This window comes from Ornithodoros turicata, chromosome 1 (assembly GCF_037126465.1).
Source record: "Ornithodoros turicata isolate Travis chromosome 1, ASM3712646v1, whole genome shotgun sequence".
Taxonomy (NCBI): domain Eukaryota; kingdom Metazoa; phylum Arthropoda; class Arachnida; order Ixodida; family Argasidae; genus Ornithodoros; species Ornithodoros turicata.
In genome coordinates, this window is record NC_088201.1 from 68,583,107 (window position 1) to 68,598,503 (window position 15,397).

Below are 15,397 nucleotides of genomic sequence, written 5' to 3' on the forward strand. Positions count from 1 at the left end.
TAGAGCTAATTGGGACCCCCCACATTAATCAGGACCCACCAGGGAGTCATCACACTAATTGGGGAGCATCCAGGACGTGTCCAGACCACCCTGTGCGTTGCGGACAATCTGTGTCCATAAAAAATAAAAAAATAGGTAGAGATAGAGTGGAGAGAAGGAGTTTAGTTGAAGATCAACGACGCCATCTTGAAGGAAGCGGCCCGGAAAGGCCGCTGACCATCGCCGGGCGACGGAGCACAGAGGCAGGTTGCAAAGCATCCCAGGTTTGACCACAAGTTCCGGACATCCTGTGACGTCAGCTGTGACGTCATCATGGCATGTCTGGGCAAGTTAGGACAGCTCTGGACATGCAAGGAGAAAAACACTCATAATACAGAGGCTGGGAAAGCAAGAGTATGCAAACCATCAATAGCTAACAAGAAAAAACAATTAGTTACACAACAAATGAGCCCACCAGAACAGGAGCGCAGAACGATGCGACTGCTCCATCCGAGAGGCAGGCAGAGAACTGACTCGTAATGGTTTTGTTTCTCCTGTATAAAGCCCCGCAGCTGCATCCCCTAGCGGTTACTTTCTCAACTAATCTCACAACAAAATTATTAAGAATCACGCCAGCGCTACTCCCGTTCCCAAGGCAGAAGATGATAGAAAATGCCGGGGATGCCCGGACAACAGCAACCAGCACCCGACGTGCACGGGCACGAAAATCGCAAACAAAGCGGGAACAAAGTTGACGAAAGCATTAGTTACACAACAAATCACCTCACCACAGCAGGAGCGCAGACCGATGCGACTGCTCTCCGTGAGAACCAGCCAGAAACTGAGCGAGCGCGGGGAGCGCACGTCTGCTTTCTGCGACAGCCGGAGAGAAACTGACTGGGGCGCCGCTCCGCGGCCGCTACGCATACGCGCTCCTAGCGCCCTCTGGGGCGACCACCTCCGAGAGGCTAAGAGTGAAGAGCATTCCTGCGCCCCCTGCTGGCCGTTCTCATTGGTCGTCAGGCTAAGAGAGAAGAGCATTCCTGTGCCCCCTGCTGGCCGTTCTCATTGGTCGTGACGTCATCCTATTGTCTCAGGGCTACCCTGTTTTTTTCCACTAATGCTCCTTTGGTCAATCTACAATGAAGCCACAGTATGACGTCATCATGCACCTGCGTGGCTCAAGGACGCGTACGCTCTAGACAGACCTATTATTTATTGAATCACTATCCCATGATTATTTCCTTTATTCTTCTATAACGATTGAATAGAAAACTATTGCAGAAGAGCACCATGCATGAAAGCTGATCGTCGGAATTCCAAAGTCTTACTAAATGAGACCTGCAAAAGAACAAAATATCCTAACACGTAACTCCATCAACGACAAATAAGAGGACTAGGCCCTCAACAAATCAGCACAGAGTACGGGTAACCAGGAGCGCAGAACTCAGGGCAGCACTATCGTCAAGACAACAATGTTCCTTGTCAAAAGAGAAAAAAATACTAAGCGTCAACAAAGGAAAGCATGCATATCGGGGCATGTCAGGACACGTCAGGACAAATCGTATGACTGCTGGGCAACAGAGGAAAACAAACACTTGAACAGAGTGAAAAAGGCACTCACCATCATTTTTCCCGTTCACAGCATTCCCTCATTGTAAATCCGCTCGTCACAAAATCCACCTGCATCGTCGAACACCATTCACCAGTGACGAACCACACATCCGCACCCCATCAGAGGCAGACAGAACCCCACCGAAGCTACGCTCTTCCACTGACGGCCAACGCCAGGAGCAGAATCTGCGTGTCGAGACCCGTCAGTGTCCAAGAGAGAAGTGAATCCTTGCGCCCCCTGCAGGCCGTTCTCATTGGTCGTGACGTCATCCTATTGTCTCAGGGCTACACAGTTTTTTTCCACTAATGCTCCTCTAGACAAGGTCAACCTGAAACAATAGTCTCTCGGTATGACGTCATCATGCAGGTGCGTGGCTCAAGGACGCGTACGCTCTAGACAGGGCACCTGTTATTTATTGAATCGCTATCCCTAGATTATTTCCTTTATTCTACTGTAATGATTGCGTAGGGAACTATTGCAGAAAAACACCATAGACAAGAGGAGATTGTAGCATTTCATTCCCAAAGTCTTACTGTACAGGAAAAAAAAATGGTTCAGCAAGACATAAAGTCACACACCTGTCCCCCTCGCGGTTACTCTCTGAACTAAATGAATCGCAAAATTATTAAGAATAGCTCTACTCCCATTCAAGGCAGCACTATCGTCAAGAATATGCCTTGTACAGAAAGAAAAAAAACTACATGTAGAAGGAAAGCATGTCAGAACAAGCCCAGGCATGGTCAGCACATGTTTGTCAGACAAGGGGGGAAAAGCGAAAAGAAACAAAGAAGGAAACCAGCATCAAACTATTTCTAAGCACACGCACTCCTCTTATTCAAAAACAGTGCTCATCATAAATCTGCCCAGGACAATACACACTATTTTTCTATTGCCACACTTTTTTCCAGTAACGGTCAACGCATTGCTACAGACTGCGTGACGTCATCACATCCTGTCTGAAGAAGAAGTCACCGGCAAAGACTCCTATTATTTATTGAATCGCAAGATTATTTCCTTTGTCCTACTCTTAATGACATTGATTCTCTCATTAAAATTCAACAAAAAAGCACCCCGCATATTAACGATTTTCACCCCAAAGGCTCATCATGGTCATTAGAATTACAGTAAACTGCCACTGCTCTTTTAAAATAATAAGTGAGACCACTCAACATCACCTCCAGGCTTATGTAATACATGACCCTTTCTATGCTCATACATTCGTTGTCTGAGGCTACACCTGCGAGCAAAAAAGGCGCGAAAGCCGGGGACAAAGTTCCATTCGCGCATTGCGAGCAAAAAGGCGCGAAAGCACAAGACAGGACGCCTTTACGGGAACACGATAGCATTCCTATACTATATTAATGATTATTGCATTGCAGTTTAGAAAAACTACAACTAAACTATAATTTTAGGAGCCCATTAAAATTCTACTTTCTATGGAAACTATAATTGCCCTATTACTTGGATCGCTATTAATGAAGCGCTCCAATTTTTTCTCTCTTCCCATTTCAGCCTTGTCATGCAGGGAAGCAGACTCATATCCAAAATAATTAATTTACACTGAGGGTGCCGTGCTTCAGGAATTCCTATCCTGCGCTCAGATGCAAGCATTTCATCACGGATACCTTTAACAGCTGACTTCCTCAACATATCGAACACCCAACAAAATCAAACAAACAATCTGAGAAACCCTCTTCTCAGCTGTACCATGCGACTGTCTTCTTCGTAAAATCGGTGATCTGAGGAAGAGAGCAGCGAAAAATTGCGCGCACTTGTGCTTGACTTAAAAAACCTGAAGCATATGCCAATAAACCAAGAAAAAGACACTCATGTCTGGTATCTGATAGTGCCACATACACAGACGCATTGCCCTTGCGTAAAGAAAGCACAGGACAGGGATACACAAATATCCTTAGGTGAGCAGGGAAAAGGCTTAAGACCTCATGTCACCACACATCGCCACGCGGCTAGCACAACATGACACCAACAACATACTAGCGGCGGGAAGAACTGCAACACTGCTAAACAAGTCCAGACATGCCACGATGACGTCACAAATCAGGGGAAAAAGCACACGCATGCACGCACAGAGGACAACGCATTAAACACACGGAGCGCTCTGGAATAATCGTAGCGTTACCGCACATCGCTACGAAGCTCAACGTCTAACACAAGACGGCAGCAACAAGATATTAGCGAAGGGTAAAAATTGCAACTCTAGTGTCTAGACATGCAACATCGTCTAGCGCAACAACAAGTCTAGACATGCGTCATCGAATGCGAAAACACTGGTGATCGGGGAAAAGGCCTAAGCCTGCGGCGGATCATCATAGAGCATACACAACTTCATTTTTCTATTTTGCGTAAACTAAACGCGGTCTGCTTGGAAAACGACGTACAAATTTTCCTAGGGAGCAGAGAAATATATAAATTTGTACTCCGTGCTCAGATACCAGCATTTCTGCTCAAAAACCTGCAAAATTAAGCTCTGCTTACTTCGTCAAGATATCGAACAAAATCAAACAAACAACCCCACTTCCACTGGTAGAACACTATTCAGCTTTTACGCAGGAGGCTTTCTTCTACATAAAAAGTAGAGAAAATAAGAAAAGAGCAGCGAAATATTACACGCACTTTTGCTCGCATAGCTATAAGAGAAAAAAATAAATAAAAGAACGACGCACACGCTAATAAACTGTGACAAAGACACCCATTTCTGCTATCAGATAATTATTGCATAATGCTAAATACTCATTTGCATTGGCCCTGCGTGAAGAAAGCACAGGACAGGGATACACAATCTATCTTAAGCGAGCACGGAAAGTCACTTCTACTCTTTCTTTCTTTCTTTATTTATTATAGACACAACATGTTACATCAGTTGATTAGAGGCGGCCAAAAAGCGGCAATACTGCAGCTTGACGAGGGCACGCCCCCTTAATAACGTACAGCAGCATCACAACAATTGTGCAACTATATAAAGCAAACTATAATAAAGCAAATCGCAAAACAAATCGCTAGCACTGCATCAATGTGAATTCACAATAACAGACATAACAAAACAAAAACTAGATAAATCTAACGAAATTAATCAGAAATAGAAGTTACAGAGATGACTCTGATGCAAGGCCTAGTAACAAAATATTAGTCGCAAGAGAAATTGCAAGTTGTCAGAATTCAAACATGGCTCTTAGAGTTGTAAATGATGTATTAGCAAGATCGATACCGTTCTTGATGTACTTATTAAGAATTGTTGCAATATTATACTGTATCAATTGAGTACCGAAATTAGTACGCAAGCGGGGTACATTCCAGTAGACTGCCTGGCGTGTCCTTTGGGTGAACTGTGACTGCATGTTGAATAGTGACAGTATTACAAAGTTGTTATTTTTTACGGCCGATATGTAGAACTTCAAAAGGAGGTATTCATAGTATTGGTGAACTTTCATGATACGAAGTTGTGTAAATAATTCCGCAGTGTGATAGCCAGGTGGCACACCGGCAATCACCCTCACTGTGCGCTTTTGTTGAAGATACAGGTCTTTGATGTTATTTTGAGAGGTGGTGCTCCACACAAGATGGCAATAGGTTAGATGCGACCTTATCAATGAATTGTAAATAGAAATCATAACATCTTTTGGTAAATTATGGCGATGTCTACAGAGTATACCCGCTGCCTTTCCTATTTTAGATTTGATATAACCGATATGAGCATCCCATGTGAGGTTGTCCGAAAAATGCACACCTAGTATTTTGACAGTCTTTACGATCTCAATGAGTTGATGGTCTAAGACAATGTTTAGTGACAGAGGTGCGGGTTTATTTTTGGGCCTATATAATATGCCTTTAGTTTTGACAACATTTATGCCAAGGCGGTTTCTCTTGCACCACGTGTTAATACTAGAAAGAGATAAGTTTGTTTTGTCAACAATTCATCGACGTTAGTGCCGGTAAAAAATACGCTCGTATCGTCTGCGTACATGAAAAAAGTGCCATGCTGTGAGGTAGTAACAATACTGTTTATGTAGATATTGAATAACAGTGGTCCCAAGACACTGCCCTGGGGCACGCCAGCAGTCAGTGGTAGCATACCCGAAGTACAGTTGTTGTTAGTGACATACTGATATCTGTTGTGAAGGTAGGATTTAAGTAATGATAGTGGTGTACCACGGATGCCATAACGTTCCAGTTTTTGCAGTAGTATTGAATGATTGAGAAAATCAAAAGCTTTTGTAAAATCAATGTATATTCCTAAGGTATATAATTTCCTTTCAAGGTTTTTTATTAAGAACTCTTTCTGGTGCAAAAGTGCTATTTCTGTCGAGTAACCTTTACGAAAACCATACTGAGAATTTGTAATCACATTATGCAGAGAAAAAAATTGTGTTAAACGAGAATGAATCAGTTTCTCAAGACCTTTCGAAAATATTGAAAGGATTGAAATGGGCCTGTAACAGCCAATGTCATTACGGTTGCCAGGTTTAGGTAAAATAATAACCCTAGCTATTTTCATTTTATCGGGATAAACACCAGTCGAGAGAGAGAGAGGTTATAGATATGGGTTAGAACTGGAACGATGAGGTCAATGATGAACTTAACCGGCTTAATTGGAATGTTATCACTGTCACATGCCTTGCTATTTTTGCTATTAATAAAAGACGCATATACTTCAGCATCAGTTGCAGGAGAAAGGAAAATGGAGGGGACAACTGCATTACCGGACATTGCAGCACACACAATTTCATCATTGGAAGGCTGAGGGAACGCGCGCATTGCTATATTAGCGAAGTGTTGGTTAAATTCGTTACAGAGTTCATGTCCATGTAACATACGACCGTCGACCTTGATACTTATAATTTCGTCGCGACTTGTCTTCGTAAGGTTTCTTATCGCATTCCATGTGGTAGCGGGGGCATGTGCATTGCTAAAAATTTGCTTAAAATAAGTTGATTTAGCTCGTTTAATGGCCGCGGTTACGTGATTACGAAAAACCTTAAATTGGCGAAGTATATGATTATCTCTAGAGTCAATAAATTGCTGATACAGTCTGTTTTTCTCTGAAATAAGTCTGACCAGCTGCGGAGTAGCCCAGGGCTTACGCGTACGACGACTAACTTTGCACGTCTTAAACGGGAAGTTGCAGTCATAAATTTGTTTAAATTGATGGAGAAACTTAGAATATGCCTCGTTAGCGCGCTGACAGCTCAATATGGAGCTCCAATCTGCTTCTTGTATCGCAGTTCTAAATTTCTCCAATTTAGTGTCAGTAATGGACTGGTACGTGTAATATATTGGTTCTTGCCGCAGAACACGACGAGTGTTAATAAAGGCGTATATTGGGAGGTGGTCGCTGATATCATAGGATATAACGCCAGCAGAAACAGTACCTACGTCGGCATTTGTAATAAATATATCAATCAGTGTAGATGAATGTAATGTAATGCGCGTTGGTAGCTTAATGCAATTGACAAAACCATATGTATCAAGGAGTGTCGACATTTCAACAGATGGCGTACAGTTTGAAAGTAAGTTTATATTCACGTCACCGCCCATATATAACGTGTACCTATTAACAGAGATAAAGCAGAACAGGGTTTCAATAAAGCGAAGAAAAGTACTAACATTTCCAGAAGGAGGTCGGTACACTACTGCAAAGACAGTTGTGTTATTCTTTGCGCAAACCATCTCATAATCATCGGTGATGCAAGAGAAGTCACTTATCATCTCATAATCAGTACATTTTGATAACAGTAGAGATACTCCTCCCCCACACTTGTCTTTTCTGTTAAGATAGAAATTACAATAACCGGGCATGGAAAATGCCTCATTATCCCGGAACCAGGTTTCTGACAACATGACAGCATCGAATGAAAAATTTACAGATTGCAACAGTAGTTGTAATTCATCAGTCTTATTTCGTAATGAACGAACGTTGACATGAAGAAACGAAAGTGAGTTGCTCGGTCTGACCAATGCATCAGGGGCGTCATACATGGTTGACAAAAACTGCATTAGATACAGTCACAGTCGTAAGGGAAGGAATGCTGCCTACCCAGCTACTTTATTTACATCGTCACTGGTGTACACGCATACGGCGGGGGCCGTTTCGGTTTTTCGAACATAAACTTTACCACTTCTAATCCAGGCAAAAGCAAGCTTTGATTCTTTCTTTTTCGCAATAGCCAGCCCGAGCCCGCGCTTCAGTGCGGGACATAGGTGTTCGTTGACATAAACAGAATTTTGTCCCTGTAATCCAAGATCAAAAGTCGTCATGCGTTTCTTTCTGCACTTATCAAGTACTGTGTCACGCACTTGCCTATGTTTAAATTGTATGATAATGTTCATGGTATCAGACCTTGGCGTGGGTACAGTATGCATAATGTCCACGTGGCTCTCTAGGTCAGGCTCATTGATTAGGTTTCCAATTTTGGAAATCAGTGACCCGATATCTTTCTGATGATTAACAGGTACACCCTTGTAGCTCACCATTGTAGTACCCTCGCGATAAATCTTTTATTCCAGCGCCAGCAGACCCAAGCAGGGTACCCAAGCTTGCAGCCAGCGATGCTGGAATGATTATTTTATTTGATTTCATTTCATTTTGAGTCATTATCGGCTCACCTATTTAGTGAAGACCTATGAACACATGTTAAGTGGTTTGGTTTAAAAATGATGAGAGCTACAGTGTGTAGCGAATGATGTTCACATTTGTCCGTTCTGCTCTATAGTATTCTTGCAAAATATATGGGTGCAAGAAAATAAAAGGAAAACGAAGAAGAGAATTCACTCCTGTATGATGAGCGCTGCGTAGAAGCACGGCACCGTTTTCTTTGTGGAGGTATAGCGAACGCGCATTCCTTTCTTTCTTTTTTGGTTCGCGTCGGCCGAGTGGCGATATCCTATTACATCCGGAACGAGGACCTATCGCTTTGCGATCGCATACAAGAGTGAGCCATCTTTTGACGATGGTAGGATAATTATTGACCTGAGGAATAAGATGGATTTATGTGGTTGTGAGAATAGACTTTGTGTTTGTGAGTGTGAAAATGTGAGTGTGTGTCTGTGTATGTGTGCGCGCGGGCGCGCGCGCTTTCCTGAACCAGGGATCCCACTTGACAAGTAAGTTCTTTGTGTGTGCCTTTTCATGTGACACGAGTGATACATTTATGTACTATTGCGTGGAATAGTGGCTTAAAAAATAAGGGTAGCAGCGCTTGCATTGCTATCTGTAGATAGACCGAGAGCGTTTTTAATGGAATTACCTCGCGAACCTGGTGAAGTCTTCGTTTTGGGCAGGCTATTTTATGAGAGACGGTCCTGTTGCGATGCATTTGATACGCTTTCCTGAAGCAGCGTGCTTTGTTCTTGTAGTGTGGTTTACGCCTTTATCAATAGAAATGAATAGAAGTGTTTGTTTGTTTGTATGTTTGTTTGTTTGTTAGTATGTATCTGTCATGTTCGTAGCGCTGTTCAAGCGCTAGCCGCGTAGCGATAAGCGGTGATTCTCCGATTATTCCTGAGCGGTACGACTTAAGCCTTTTCCCTGCTCACTTAAGGAAATTTGTGTATCCCTGTCCTGTGACACAAATGCGTGTAATTTTTCGCGGTTCTTTTCTTCTGTCACTGCTTTTACTCAGAATGTAGATGAGGGGGAAAAAGTCAGCATCCAGGTAGAGCAGGAGAAAGCCGCTCGGCAGAGGAGAGTTCATGAGAATGGAATTTGTTTGTTTTTTGTTATATATCGTTGAGTGTCAGTATTCACTAGAGGTGTGCGAATATTCGAAATTTCGAATATTGTTCGAATATTGTTGATATTCGAACCCTATTCGTATTCGAAAATTTGATAATCGAGAAATTCGAATATTCGAAAATTTCGAATAATGGAGCACAAGCGCCAGCATTCCCGCTAAAATGAACAGAATTCCAGGTATTGGGATTAATCTTGCGAAAATTCCACGTTTGGCACGTCCTTAGCGCGATTTCCAATTGGAATCGGACTTCATGTGCATCCAGCAAAACCGCAAGTTGGCTTCACAGCATGCTTTCGCGCATTGCGTGGAGCCAACTTTAAGGCACAACGTCTGGTAGGCTACCTAGCCGATTTGATTTTTTTTATGTGTGCTTTCGTTATTTTTTAAAAGATAATACAGACTCGAAGAAGTGTTTGTTTGTTTGTTAGTATGTGTCTGTCACCTTCGTAGCGCTGTTCAGGCTTTATTTTCTTTGCAAAAATTCAGACTTTATGGTATTAAGCTTGTGGTGAATCCGGCCACCACACATAGATGGCACCAGGCAAAACCTGTGTCTAGGTCAGATGTTTGCCTCACGCGCTGTGGGAGGGGCCTTGGCTTGGACAGATCAAAAACCGTGAGCGCGTGTGAGCGAGATCAGAGCCTGGAGCGGCTGGCCTCGGATACGGTGCTTGGAACGACTGGCTTAGGAGAACATTCTCGGTGTAAAGATTATGTGAGTTATTAAATATCACGTTTCTTCCTGTATTTTGACTTTGTCTCTGTGCCTCGCTTTCCACGGGAGTCGAATGGACGGGCTTTGCCCCCGAGAGTGGGAATAGGCTCCCACAAGCTGTTCGAGTAGAAGTGACTTTCCGTGCTCGCTTAAGATAGATTGTGTATCCCTGTCCTGTGCTTTCTTCACGCAGGGCCAATGCAAATGAGTATTTAGCATTATGCAATAATTATCTGATAGCAGAAATGGGTGTCTTTGTCACAGTTTATTAGCGTGTGCGTCGTTCTTTTATTTATTTTATTCTCTTATAGCTATGCGAGCAAAAGTGCGTGTAATATTTCGCTGCTCTTTTCTTATTTTCTCTACTTTTTATGTAGAAGAAAGCCTCCTGCGTAAAAGCTGAATAGTGTTCTACCAGTGGAAGTGGGGTTGTTTGTTTGGTTTTGTTCGATATCTTGAAGTAAGCAGAGCTTAATTTTGCAGGTTTTTGAGCAGAAATGCTGGTATCTGAGCACGGAGTACAAATTTATATATTTCTCTGCTCCCTAAGAAAATTTGTACGTCGTTTTCCAAGCAGGCCGCGTTTAGTTTACGCAAAATAGAAAAATGAAGTTGTGTATGCTCTATGATGATCCGCCGCAGGCTTAGGCCTTTTCCCCGATCACCAGTGTTTTCGCATTCGATGACGCATGTCTAGACTTGTTGTTGCGCTAGACGATGTTGCATGTCTAGACACTAGTGTTGCAATTTTTACCCTTCGCTAATATCTTGTTGCTGCCGTCTTGTGTTAGACGTTGAGCTTCGTAGCGATGTGCGGTAACGCTACGATTATTCCAGAGCGCTCCGTGTGTTTAATGCGTTGTCCTCTGTGCGTGCATGCGTGTGCTTTTTCCCCTGATTTGTGACGTCATCATGGCATGTCTGGACTTGTTTAGCAGTGTTGCAGTTCTTCCCGCCGCTAGTATGTTGTTGGTGTCATGTTGTGCTAGCCGCGTGGCGATGTGTGGTGACATGAGGTCTTAAGCCTTTTCCCTGCTCACCTAATGATATTTGTGTATCCCTGTCCTGTGCTTTCTTTACACAAGGGCAATGCGTCTGTGTATGTGGCACTATCAGATACCAGACATGAGTGTCTTTTTCTTGGTTTATTGGCATATGCTTCAGGTTTTTTAAGTCAAGCACAAGTGCGCGCAATTTTTCGCTGCTCTCTTCCTCAGATCACCGATTTTACGAAGAAGACAATCGCATGGTACAGCTGAGAAGAGGGTTTCTCTGATTGTTTGTTTGATTTTGTTGGGTGTTCGATATGTTGAGGAAGTCAGCTGTTAAAGGTATCCGTGAAGAAATGCTTGCATCTGAGCGCAGGATAGGAATTCCTGAAGCACGGCACCCTCAGTGTAAATTAATTATTTTGGATATGAGTCTGCTTCCCTGCATGACAAGGCTGAAATGGGAAGAGAGAAAAAATTGGAGCGCTTCATTAATAGCGATCCAAGTAATAGGGCAATTATAGTTTCCATAGAAAGTAGAATTTTAATGGGCTCCTAAAATTATAGTTTAGTTGTAGTTTTTCTAAACTGCAATGCAATAATCATTAATATAGTATAGGAATGCTATCGTGTTCCCGTAAAGGCGTTCTGTCTTGTGCTTTCGCGCCTTTTTGCTCGCAATGCGCGAATGGAACTTTGCCCCCGGCTTTCGCGCCTTTTTTGCTCGCAGGTGTAGCCTCAGACAACGAATGTATGAGCATAGAAAGGGTCATGTATTACATAAGCCTGGAGGTGATGTTGAGTGGTCTCACTTATTATTTTAAAAGAGCAGTGGCAGTTTACTGTAATTCTAATGACCATGATGAGCCTTTGGGGTGAAAATCGTAGACAAAGGAAATAATCTTGCGATTCAATAAATAATAGGAGTCTTTGCCGGTGACTTCTTCAGACAGGATGTGATGACGTCACGCAGTCTGTAGCAATGCATTGACCGTTACTGGAAAAAAGTGTGGCAATAGAAAAATAGTGTGTATTGTCCTGGGCAGATTTATGATGAGCACTGTTTTTGAATAAGAGGAGTGCGTGTGCTTAGAAATAGTTTGATGCTGGTTTCCTTCTTTGTTTCTTTTCGCTTTTCCCCCCTTGTCTGACAAACATGTGCTGACCATGCCTGGGCTTGTTCTGACATGCTTTCCTTCTACATGTAGTTTTTTTTCTTTCTGTACAAGGCATATTCTTGACGATAGTGCTGCCTTGAATGGGAGTAGAGCTATTCTTAATAATTTTGCGATTCATTTAGTTCAGAGAGTAACCGCGAGGGGGACAGGTGTGTGACTTTATGTCTTGCTGAACCATTTTTTTTTCCTGTACAGTAAGACTTTGGGAATGAAATGCTACAATCTCCTCTTGTCTATGGTGTTTTTCTGCAATAGTTCCCTACGCAATCATTACAGTAGAATAAAGGAAATAATCTAGGGATAGCGATTCAATAAATAACAGGTGCCCTGTCTAGAGCGTACGCGTCCTTGAGCCACGCACCTGCATGATGACGTCATACCGAGAGACTATTGTTTCAGGTTGACCTTGTCTAGAGGAGCATTAGTGGAAAAAAACTGTGTAGCCCTGAGACAATAGGATGACGTCACGACCAATGAGAACGGCCTGCAGGGGGCGCAAGGATTCACTTCTCTCTTGGACACTGACGGGTCTCGACACGCAAATTCTGCTCCTGGCGTTGGCCGTCAGTGGAAGAGCGTAGCTTCGGTGGGGTTCTGTCTGCCTCTGATGGGGTGCGGATGTGTGGTTCGTCACTGGTGAATGGTGTTCGACGATGCAGGTGGATTTTGTGACGAGCGGATTTACAATGAGGGAATGCTGTGAACGGGAGAAATGATGGTGAGTGCCTTTTTCACTCTGTTCAAGTGTTTGTTTTCCTCTGTTGCCCAGCAGTCGTACGATTTGTCCTGCCGTGTCCTGACATGCCCCGATATGCATGCTTTCCTTTGTTGACGCTTAGTATTTTTTTTTTTTTGTTGTCTTGACGATAGTGCTGCCCTGAGTTCTGCGCTCCTGGTTACCCGTACTCTGTGCTTATTTGTTGAGTGCCTAGTCCTCTTATTTGTCGTTGATGGAGTTATGTTAGGATATTTTGTTCTTTTGCAAGTCTCATTTAGTAAGACTTTGGAATTCCTACGATCAGCTTTCATGCATGGTGCTCTTCTGCAATAGTTTTCTATTCAATCGTTATAGAAGAATAAAGGAAATAATCATGGGATAGTGATTCAATAAATAATAGGTCCCCTGTCTAGAGCGTACGCGTCCTTGAGCCACGCAGGTGCATGATGACGTCATACTGTGGCTTCATTGTAGATTGACCAAAGGAGCATTAGTGGAAAAAAACAGGGTAGCCCTGAGACAATAGGATGACGTCACGACCAATGAGAACGGCCAGCAGGGGGCGCAGGAATGCTCTTCTCTCTTAGCCTCACGACCAATGAGAACGGCCAGCAGGGGGCGCAGGAATGCTCTTCACTCTTAGCCTCTCGGAGGTGGTCGCCCCAGAGGGCGCTAGGAGCGCGTAAGCGTAGCGGCCGCGGAGCGGCGCCCCAGTCAGTTTCTCTCCGGCTGTCGCAGAAAGCAGACGTGCGCTCCCCGCGCTCGCTCAGTTTCTGGCTGGTTGTCACGGAGAGCAGTCGCATCGGTCTGCGCTCCTGCTGTGGTGAGGTGATTTGTTGTGTAACTAATGCTTTCGTCAACTTTGTTCCCGCTTTGTTTGCGATTTTCGTGCCCGTGCACGTCGGGTGCTGGTTGCTGTTGTCCGGGCATCCCCGGCATTTTCTATCATCTTCTGCCTTGGGAACGGGAGTAGCGCTGGCGTGATTCTTAATAATTTTGTTGTGAGATTAGTTGAGAAAGTAACCGCTAGGGGATGCAGCTGCGGGGCTTTATACAGGAGAAAAAAAAACATTACGAGTCAGTTCTCTGCCTGCCTCTCGGATGGAGCAGTCTCATCGTTCTGCACTCCCGTTCTGGTGGGCTCATTTGTTGTGTAACTAATTGTTTTTTCTTGTTAGCTATTGATGGTTTGCATACTCTTGCTTTCCCAGCCTCTGTATTACGAGTGTTTTTCTCCTTGCATGTCCAGAGCTGTCCTAACTTGCCCAGACATGCCATGATGACGTCACAGCTGACGTCACAGGATGTCCGGAACTTGTGGTCATAGCTGGGATGCTTTGCAACCTGCCTCTGTGCTCCGTCGCCCGGCGATGGTCAGCGGCCTTTCCGGGCCGCTTCCTTCAAGATGGCGTCGTTGATCTTCAACTAAACTCCTTCTCTCCACTCTATCTCTACCTATTTTTTTATTTTTTATGGACACAGATTGTCCGCAACGCACAGGGTGGTCTGGACACGTCCTAGATGCTCTCCAATTAGTGTGATGACTCCCTGGTGGGTCCTGATTAATGTGGGGGGTCCCAACGTGTCCAGAAGCCTTGTAGAGTTGCGGACAGTCTGTGTCCAGTCATTACTACTCTTACATGCCGGTAAATGAATATTCGTTAGCACGTTCCTGCGTTTAGCCAAATGATCGGGAAGCGCCCCAGTGCATCCAAATTTTTTTAGTTTTCACAGCGGAAATATACATTTGAACGTTTTGGACGTCGGTGGACACGAACCCACTCCATTCCCGCTGATAATTTTCGACGCGCCCCGTGGACTCCTGAATCACGTCCATGAGAGTATTCGCGATGGCTCCGTCGCTGTGGACTTCGCGAGCAAACGCCATAAAGTGGGCGATTATCTCCCCCAAGTTTCCTTTATCATTAAAACATTGGAACAAATGCAAAACCTAAAGGGTATTCGTTGCGCTCTTAATATAGAGAGCATATCGTTAGAGAGCATTAAATATTGTCGCAAATCCTCTACTCCGTGATCGTGAACAGATGCGAATAGCACGTATTTTCTTATGATACCTCTGAATGCAGTGTCAGTCTGGAAGAAGGGCAGGAAGGATATATCCACGTCGGGGTGCGATCGCATCACATGAGCAGACAGTGTACACTCTAAAACCTGTACCTCTTAAAACCCCCTTTTATAAGGTACATTTTTGCAAAAATATACCTTTTATTTGATGTGGTACGAAAGCGCCTACAAGGTACAGCAGTTTTAAGGTACTGCCGTCTAACAGGTACATCCGTCCAAGAGGTACTGCCGTCTAACACCATTTTAGAGGTACCGTCGTCTAAAGGGTACAAACGTCTAACGGGTACAACCGCCTAAGAGGTACAGCCGTCTAACAGGTACTGCCGTCTAGGAGGTACGCCCGTCTAACAGGTACGCCCGTGTAAGG

At 44.0% G+C, this 15,397-nt stretch overlaps 2 long non-coding RNA genes across 2 annotated transcripts in view; both read left to right on the plus strand.

Annotated features, from left to right (window-relative positions):
- Nucleotides 1–15,397, plus strand: part of LOC135400249 (uncharacterized) — a 199,934-nt gene that overhangs the window by 156,505 nt on the left and 28,032 nt on the right. The gene's annotated exons all lie outside the window — the stretch shown is intronic.
- Nucleotides 8,612–14,477, plus strand: LOC135400243 (uncharacterized). Its single transcript, XR_010424563.1, has 3 exons — nucleotides 8,612–8,713; nucleotides 12,627–12,945; nucleotides 14,195–14,477. It is a non-coding gene; the product is annotated as an uncharacterized LOC135400243 (long non-coding RNA).